We start from the raw sequence: 8,142 nt of genomic DNA on the forward strand, positions 1-8,142 counted from the left end.
AAGTTGTAAGCGTGTGCTGGACTGGTTCTTATATAGCTTTTTTTCCTCATCTCATTAACCAATTCACATCCACAGGCACTTCAGATGAGATTTATAATCTCTTCAGTGGGTTCTGGGTCTGCTCGGGGTTTCCGTCTAGTTTGGCGTGCCTGGAAAACCTCCAAATCGAGGTGCCCAGGAGACATCCTAAGAATTGAACCACTCCAACTAGCTCCTTTTCTTGAAAAAAGCAGTCCCACTGCTCGGACCTCAAGTTTGAAAATGAATATAATCTCATGTTGTGTTAAGCAAATCTTAATTTGTTTTGACAAGTTTTTGACAAAGAAGAGTGTCAAATGCAAAAAGATAATATTTGTCCCCCGAATCAGTTTTCTTTATTTCTTTTTAAACTCTGTAAATGTTTCAGTGACTGTAGAAGTCTCGAGGAAGTGTTTTTTTTGCACAACAAAATCCTGATATCTGATACTAAGAGCAGAAGTGTTTATTTTCCACTCAGGCATGGAAAAGTTAGGTGACTGTTTGAGTGCGGTGCGTTTAGAGTAATGACTTTTTTGCACTTCGGGACCTCCACGAACCCTTTTCAATGACATCATGTTCACTGGTTATGCCTCACACTAAACTCTAAACTAAAATCAGGCTTCTGAAAATGCTTTTTGAATTAATGGTACAAACATCAAAATACAATATGAAGATTATGGCTGACATAAAGTAAGAAGCTTTCTTCTTATTCCCTAAGTCGCGACATATCTGTGACCCTATTACATAGGATACAACATAGTTTAGCAGTCTTATTAAAAAAAAATATTAGCTTTTAAGAATCATTTTGTATCTTCCAAAGATTTTAAACATAAGCTGTGAGCCACAGAGCGCGTGGTATCATTGTCAGTGGTTTTCCATATCCACTACCAAAACATAAAGTCCTTTCCCGATTCTCAAAACAACACCATGAGCTGCGGCATGCCAGTGAGCAAACAGGAGGTTATTTTTGTCTGTGGGCGACCCCTAACCGACCCCCTGCTAACCACACTGCTGCCTGGCTTTAACTAGGAGGAGAGATGGGGAGGGCTCACATTGTGTGTAACAGCCACTCGAGGGTTAATTAGACTGGAAAGTTATGGTTGTTGAAATCAGGGAATGTTGGTGGGGAAGTGTGAGCTGTTTCGTTTTTTACATGTTGTTCAGATTGTCAGGACAGAAAATATTTCAACCCCCCCCCTCCTATTCAGCTGCTTTTTGTGGCTATACTCTCAGCTATTTTTAGCAGCACAGCCTGTTCCTGCTTTATAGTGCTGATTTAATCACTGGATAATGTGGTGTGTTTGTTCACGACTAAGGTTTTCCTGGTATAAATCTTTGGATTACTCATTCAACGTTTTTTCAGTGGTGTGATATTCTTAATTTACCACATACACATGTCAAAACAGCAGCTCGTTTGTTGTACAGAGATGGACATTGCGAAAAGTTTTTGTCACCTTTAAGGAATGCATGGATTTCTTTTATACAAAGCCAGTTATTGTTGTACATTGTTTTTGTGTAGTTAATGTGTGCTATGGTTTAACAACAATAGCATTTACCCTGCTTAGTGTGTCAACCTCACTTCCTAAAAGTCGTGTTGCCACTTAGACATGTTACCATGGAAATATTTCAGATGAACCAAGTGATGAATAAGAAATTCACAGGAAAGAAAGAAAAAAAATTTACACCTAGGAAAGTGAAGCAACGTTTTTAACCTGAACTTAAAAGTTCCATCCATCCATCAATTTTCTGCTGCTTATCCAGGTCACAGGGACAGCAGTCTAAACCAAGACATGATCTCTCTCCCTGATCACCTCTCATCCAGAAGGTGTTCCCTAGCCAGCCGAGAGAAACTCTAGCATGTCCTGGCCTGGGGCCTTTTCCTAACCGACCACAACTGACTCTTTCAATGTGGAGGAGTAGCAACTCTGAGTCCCTCATGAATGACTGAGCTCCTCTCCCTGCCTCTAAAAGTGACTCCAGCCACTCTTCACAGGAAGCTCGCTTACTCTAAATTTGAGCAATGTCTGTTATGTGCATCATCCTTCATTGCATCATAGGATATTTGTGCTGGTGTTCAATGTTTGCATATTTCAATATTCCTCATCTCACTGGTTCTGACATACTAAAATATCAGTCAAATTGCTTTAGTGTACAGCCAAATGTTATATTTGTAAAACGTACATAATTTGTTAATGTTAGCCGACTGTTTTCTGGTTTATTTCAGAAGGGAAAAGTTTTTCTCAAAGATAAAAATACTTAATCTTCAAGGTCTGCAGAGAAAATATAATTAGGTAATAATTAGAGGTGAGAATCATGTTGTAGCTCACTAGTCAATGAGCTTCTTCACTGCATCAGTTCACTTTACCCTCATCATTTCATAAGCTCCTCAATTATTATAAAAAAAATTTGTTAACAGCTGCTTATTTTAATAAAAATATCCATATTTGCTGCTAATGCTAACAATCATATCTGAGAGGAAGTATTGTGACATCGCCGCTGGTTAGTGAAGTGCTGATATGAAGCCTTTGTCATGAGCATTTTTTGCCACATCTGATGTTTTGAAGCTAAACGTGGCGAGACAGCGGTGGCTCTAACAACGTAATCTCAGAAACCTCAAGTTCATATCCTCATTAATCTTTCTTAATGACACTCAAAATAACCATAATTTACAGAATGGACTTAATGTTCTATTCTGCATGCCCTGAAACTCGCAATTGACCCCATAAAGTCATCGGTGAAGTGTTTACTGACGTCACAGAGCAAGTCAATTATTTTTTCCCATAGACTATACAACCAAAATTATTTTTCTATGTGTGTGTGCAACCAAAGGAGCCACCCACTAGTGGCCAATTAAAAAAAATAAAGTTTTAAGGCACTCCGTGCTCACCTTTTTCATACTTTCTTTGGCCTAACTCCTAATCATAATAGAATATATAGCTTTATGGAAGCAGATACTGCAGAAATATGTTGTAGTTTTGTAGGTGTAACATTAGGTGGTATGACTGCTTTTATTGTGTGCTTTGTTAATAATACACTGACTTCAACCAAAATTTAAAGTTTTGATCACTTTATGTGAGTCTAAACATCAAACATGAAAGAACTGTTGTGTTATTTCTAAAGTGTTTATTTTATCGGATGCTGTGACTAACTCAGTTCTGTTTCCTGTGACTCTTTGTGTTTGAGTCATTGTTCTAATATGTCAGTTGATTTTCTATTGTATTTGGATTTATTTGGAAAAACAGCGTATTTGGTGAACACAGGTGTCTGTTAGTTGCTGTAAAAACGGAATGATTATTTATTTTGGTAAAACGGTTCAGACTGGCAGCAAAAAAAAGAAAAAGATGCTGCCAGTTTGTCAGAAAACGTGGGAAGGAATGTGAATGTTTGCATATCAGAGAGGGAAAGTAGTGTACAAATGCTACAGTTAATGTGCAATGAAATGTAATTACAGTTTGGTTTCAGGCAGCTGTGGGTATGTTTACTTTTTGGTAAATGTGTGCAAATGGTGTTTCGGTGACTATGTTAATGTGGCCAAAGCTGTCACAGGCCGGCCTTTATTTATGCTCTCGTGGCCGCTGCGTGTAGCACGGCTTCAAAGAAAGCTGCAGGTCTGCAGGGATTTCTTTCTGGCTTTCCCACCATCTGCAGAGTGGATGCATGGGATGTGACAGCTGCTTTGGTGGCTCCCCTGTGAAAATGAATATCCAGTGCAATTCCAACGTCTTCAGCACATGCAGTCTTCTCTCAGCACAATTTTGAACTCTGTATGCTGGCAGATGTTCAGTGAGCAGCGAGCGTACAAAACATTTTTGCTTGCATCCTATCACTGAAGCACATTCTTGGTTTATTGTCTTGGACTAAACTTAAATCCAGGTGTAATTTAACACACCTGTTGCAGAGATAATACTGTGGCAGCTGCCCAGACTTTTCACTTCCATGATAAATAACTCCAAAGCTTGAAATGTCAGTGTTTTAGAACCTTACAATCAGTCATCAACGTCTCGACATCTGATACTTTTAGAGTTTGATTAACATGTTCATAGTTTGATTAAACTGAACATCTGTCTTTAGTGCAGCAGCACATGCTGTTCGCTACTCAGATCAATCTTTTCCACTTTGACTACTCGAGTCAGAGCTGGCCCAGAATGAATAGTGTGTTTTGGAAGGAGCCGTCTGCTGTGCATACCTGCACCTAGATTACCTCTAATGTGCTTCTTGTCCTGACCTTTCCTTGAATTCTTCCTGAAACCGCTGCAGAAAAGATCCACAAGGAATATGAAGCTGGCTGCATTTTATGTGAAAAACCTATGCAAGCTCAGAGGAGTCGTACGGCTCACTCTGTTAACACAATACACGTGAACTTGCCCATCAGCAGGCACAGTCAGAAAAATCTCATCTTTTGAGACTGACTTTGTTTCTTTTCCTCATGAATAAGAGACGTTAAACCAAATGTGTTTGCCCTAAAATGTTGTTTAACCTGGGCTCTATGCTGCCAACATGATTTGGTGAATCTAAGTTTGAAGCTCTGGACAGGAGTTGGATTTAATGAGTGCTTTGATGTTAAAAGTAGCTTCATGTGGGAAAAAGCAATGTGGATTTTGGCTCTGAAAAGTAATTTGGCAAGGTGTAATAAGACTGTCAGGATCCCTGTGATGGGTTGAGCTGCACTTTCTCACCAGGAGATTATGATAGCACAGCAGCATAAACTATCTGATACATGAGCTAAAAATAACTGTAGCAATCATCATGGACTGATAAATATTAGTGTCTGTAACACATTTGTTTTCATTCATCGCTACACTAAGCAACCACTTTTTTCATTTAACTTACATAATACATGCATATGGGATGGTAAACACTGGGTGTGAAGTCAGAGAGTATACAGAGTAATAAAGCAGGAATACACACAGTGTTTTCAAAAAAGAAAGATTAGATATGGTTTTCATAGCCTAAAGTAGTGAATACTAGTCCATAGTAGTCCCCGTTACTTGCACGTTAAACAAACAAGAAGTGGCTAAGGTGCAGGCTTTCCATTTTAATTCAAGGGGGTTAATAAAAGTATTGCACTGAAATCTCTTTGGGCCTCATGTCGAGAGTTCCAGCAAACAGCTACCAAAGCTCAACTCTTGAAATCAGCTCCACATCTTTTATCTGCTTAAGCTGTCGTGAAACAATGAAAGAACTGGTTATTAGTCAGCTGTCCAAATACTTTTGAGTCGGTGAAAATGGTACCCTGTGTATAAAATGACTATAATCCAAAGCAGTTAATACAAAACTTTTCTTAAACTCCTTAAAGCTTAAATTACAAAACAAATATCAAAGACCAAATACTACTAATTATACAGCTGAATGTAACTAATTACATTCAACTACAAATCTCACCAACCTGTCAGTGCATCACAGGTATAAAGTCTAACACAGCAGTTTTACAGTACTTATAATGCTAACACAGGATATCAAAAAATGTAACAGATTTGTAGAACTTCAGGTCGTTCAGGTCTGAAGCCTGAAGCAACAAATGCCACGATTCGCACAGCACATCTGGTGACAGTAAAAAAAAAAAAAACAGCTGCTGTTGAGTGCCCTCACCAAATTTGATTGGCTAGTCGTATTGAAATTATATTGTTCATTCTATTACTTTGTCTTGGTCAGTTTGGTAAAAACTGTACAGTTATTTAGTAGTAGTAGTAGTAGTATTTTCATAAAATAGGATGTTTAAACATGATCTGAGTATTTCATTGTTCTGTCATTAGCAGATGGTTAATGGTTTGCATGCACACACCTCAAACATCTGCTCAGAGGTGGCATTAAAATACTTGAGGTGAAGCTTCATAATTGGTGTATCAAACTTCGCAACTTTTGGCCTTGTGGGTCAAAGAGCGAAGAAGAAAGATTTTGGGTACCCACGCCCCCAATAGATGATTTAGACTTCTGCAATGAATAGTTGTCTTCAGCAGGCCTACAGCATAACCAATGTTAAGTAGACGACGCTAATAACAGCATTCATGCTTTTCATGATGGTTTATTTGTGTTTTATGTACACCTGACAGCAATGATAGAAACAAATAAAAATCCTGCGTCCCCACTTTTTGTTGTGGTCAGTATTATTCAAGTGCAAACAGATTTGTTCCTGATATTTTCTGCAATCTCCCTCCAGCGTATCTACAGTGTAGATTTAACACAGACGCGTAACCCCCCCCTGTCAGGTGAACAAGCTACATTTGTCCAAATATGAATAAAGTTAACGTTTATTTCTTTGCGTTTCTTGTTGCAAAGAATAAAAATAAATGGGAAGCTAAACACTTCAACCGCAGCACATGAAATCCTAATCTTTTAGACTCTCATACCAGGATGATGTGGAGCTGATAAAGTGTAAAAAAAAAAGTTTTGGAAAGTACAAGAAATTATTTCAACATAATACATTATCGGCATTATTCTCATCTGAGACTTGTGTTATAAATTGCCCTGCAACACCAGCAACATCTAAAGTGTAGCTCCTTTATCTCCTTCCTCATGCCTGATTGTGTGTTCGATACAAAGCAGTTTTTTTATATATAGGGCCAAATCACAACAAGAGTCACCTCTAGATGCTTTATATTGTAAGGTAAAGACCCTACAATAACAGAAAGAAACCCAAACATTCAGTAGCAAGGTTGTGGATTTTATTGACAATTTTAATTATTATCCTTTATTGTTGAAATATCTTGGACATTTCTCATATAAAACAGCTATTACAAAAAAACCCCACTGCGTTAATGAGAGAAAAATAGCATGGCATTGTCCACCCTTGGGGAATCAGCAGCTTCTTATTACGGAGCGTCGCAGATAGACGAGGGAGGCCCAGTCAAAAACTGCAATAAAACTGTGGCTCTGTGTCGCTGAAATTGCTCATCTGCACTGTCATTACATTTTCACATGAAGACAAAGAGTCTAAAATATCATGTAGCCTTACACATAACAGATTGTAGTGTATCTGTATTTGTGTCCGTGTACGCATGCTTGTGTGTGGATAGACAATATTCATGTGTTTTCTTCAACATACTCTCCCATCACTTGAACTCACAAGAATGGCATCAGAGGTCACCATCGCACGTTGCACACTGACCATTTAAGAGCAAGGCCACTCTGGAAAAACAAACTCAATTCAGTGATTTGTTTATGGAATGAAGAATGAAGTCAGATCAGAGTTGCCTCTGGAAGCCAACATGTAATCACAGCTTAAGTAGCTTCTGAAATCAGTTTTCCTTGGGAACATAGATTTGTCAGGGAATAAAGTGGTATGGCATTTATGCTGTGCTTTTCTAGTCTTACTGACCACTCAAAGCACTTCACGCATTTTATCTTTTGTACATATTCATATTCTAGGCATGTGAAGCACTTTATCTATCTTACATTTACACCTATGATCAATTTAGAATCACCGATTTGGCCTGAGATGCATTTCTTTGGACTGGCCATTGAAGGAAAGCAGTGGAAACTGCTGCAGGCCCAAAGACTAGGAGATTCAACCCCAGGATCTTCTTTGCGGTGAGGCAATAGCGCTACAACAGAAGATGATCTTTTATGAGTCTCCTGGGTCTACCTAATAATGACAATATCTGTCTGTCAGTGATTACGGGGTTATGTTGCATAAGTGATGCACAATGACGGCATCCAAAACACTCCAAAGAATGAGTCGGTTATCAATTTCATGTTTACTGCTCTTGCTCAATTTGTAATAACATGAGCACACCTAGAACTAAAACACAATATCACAGTTCCCTTTAATACCTTGAAGTCAATAATACCGCTGGCTGTAGCGTTCCTCGGCACCAGCCTGCATCATGAATCAAAGTGGCTGCAACTGCAAAGTCCTTCACTCAGTTCTAAATGAATTATTAGGAAGTGAAACCATCTGGCCAATGGGAAACAGATGGATGTAATGATGTAATGAGTGCAATAATCATCAGGCTAAAATGGTCGTTAATGGTGAAATTGGTGGTGCACGAAAAAAATACCCCAAACTGGAAATCAACACTAAAAAAGTGTAATTTTTTCATGTAAATGGAAAGCATCAACCGTCTAGACTAGAGAGATTAGACTTTTAAGTTCTTTGAGACATTTAAACTTTGAAATCAACATTCC

This window comes from Neolamprologus multifasciatus, chromosome 4 (genome assembly GCF_963576455.1).
Source record: "Neolamprologus multifasciatus chromosome 4, fNeoMul1.2, whole genome shotgun sequence".
NCBI classification, from domain to species: domain Eukaryota; kingdom Metazoa; phylum Chordata; class Actinopteri; order Cichliformes; family Cichlidae; genus Neolamprologus; species Neolamprologus multifasciatus.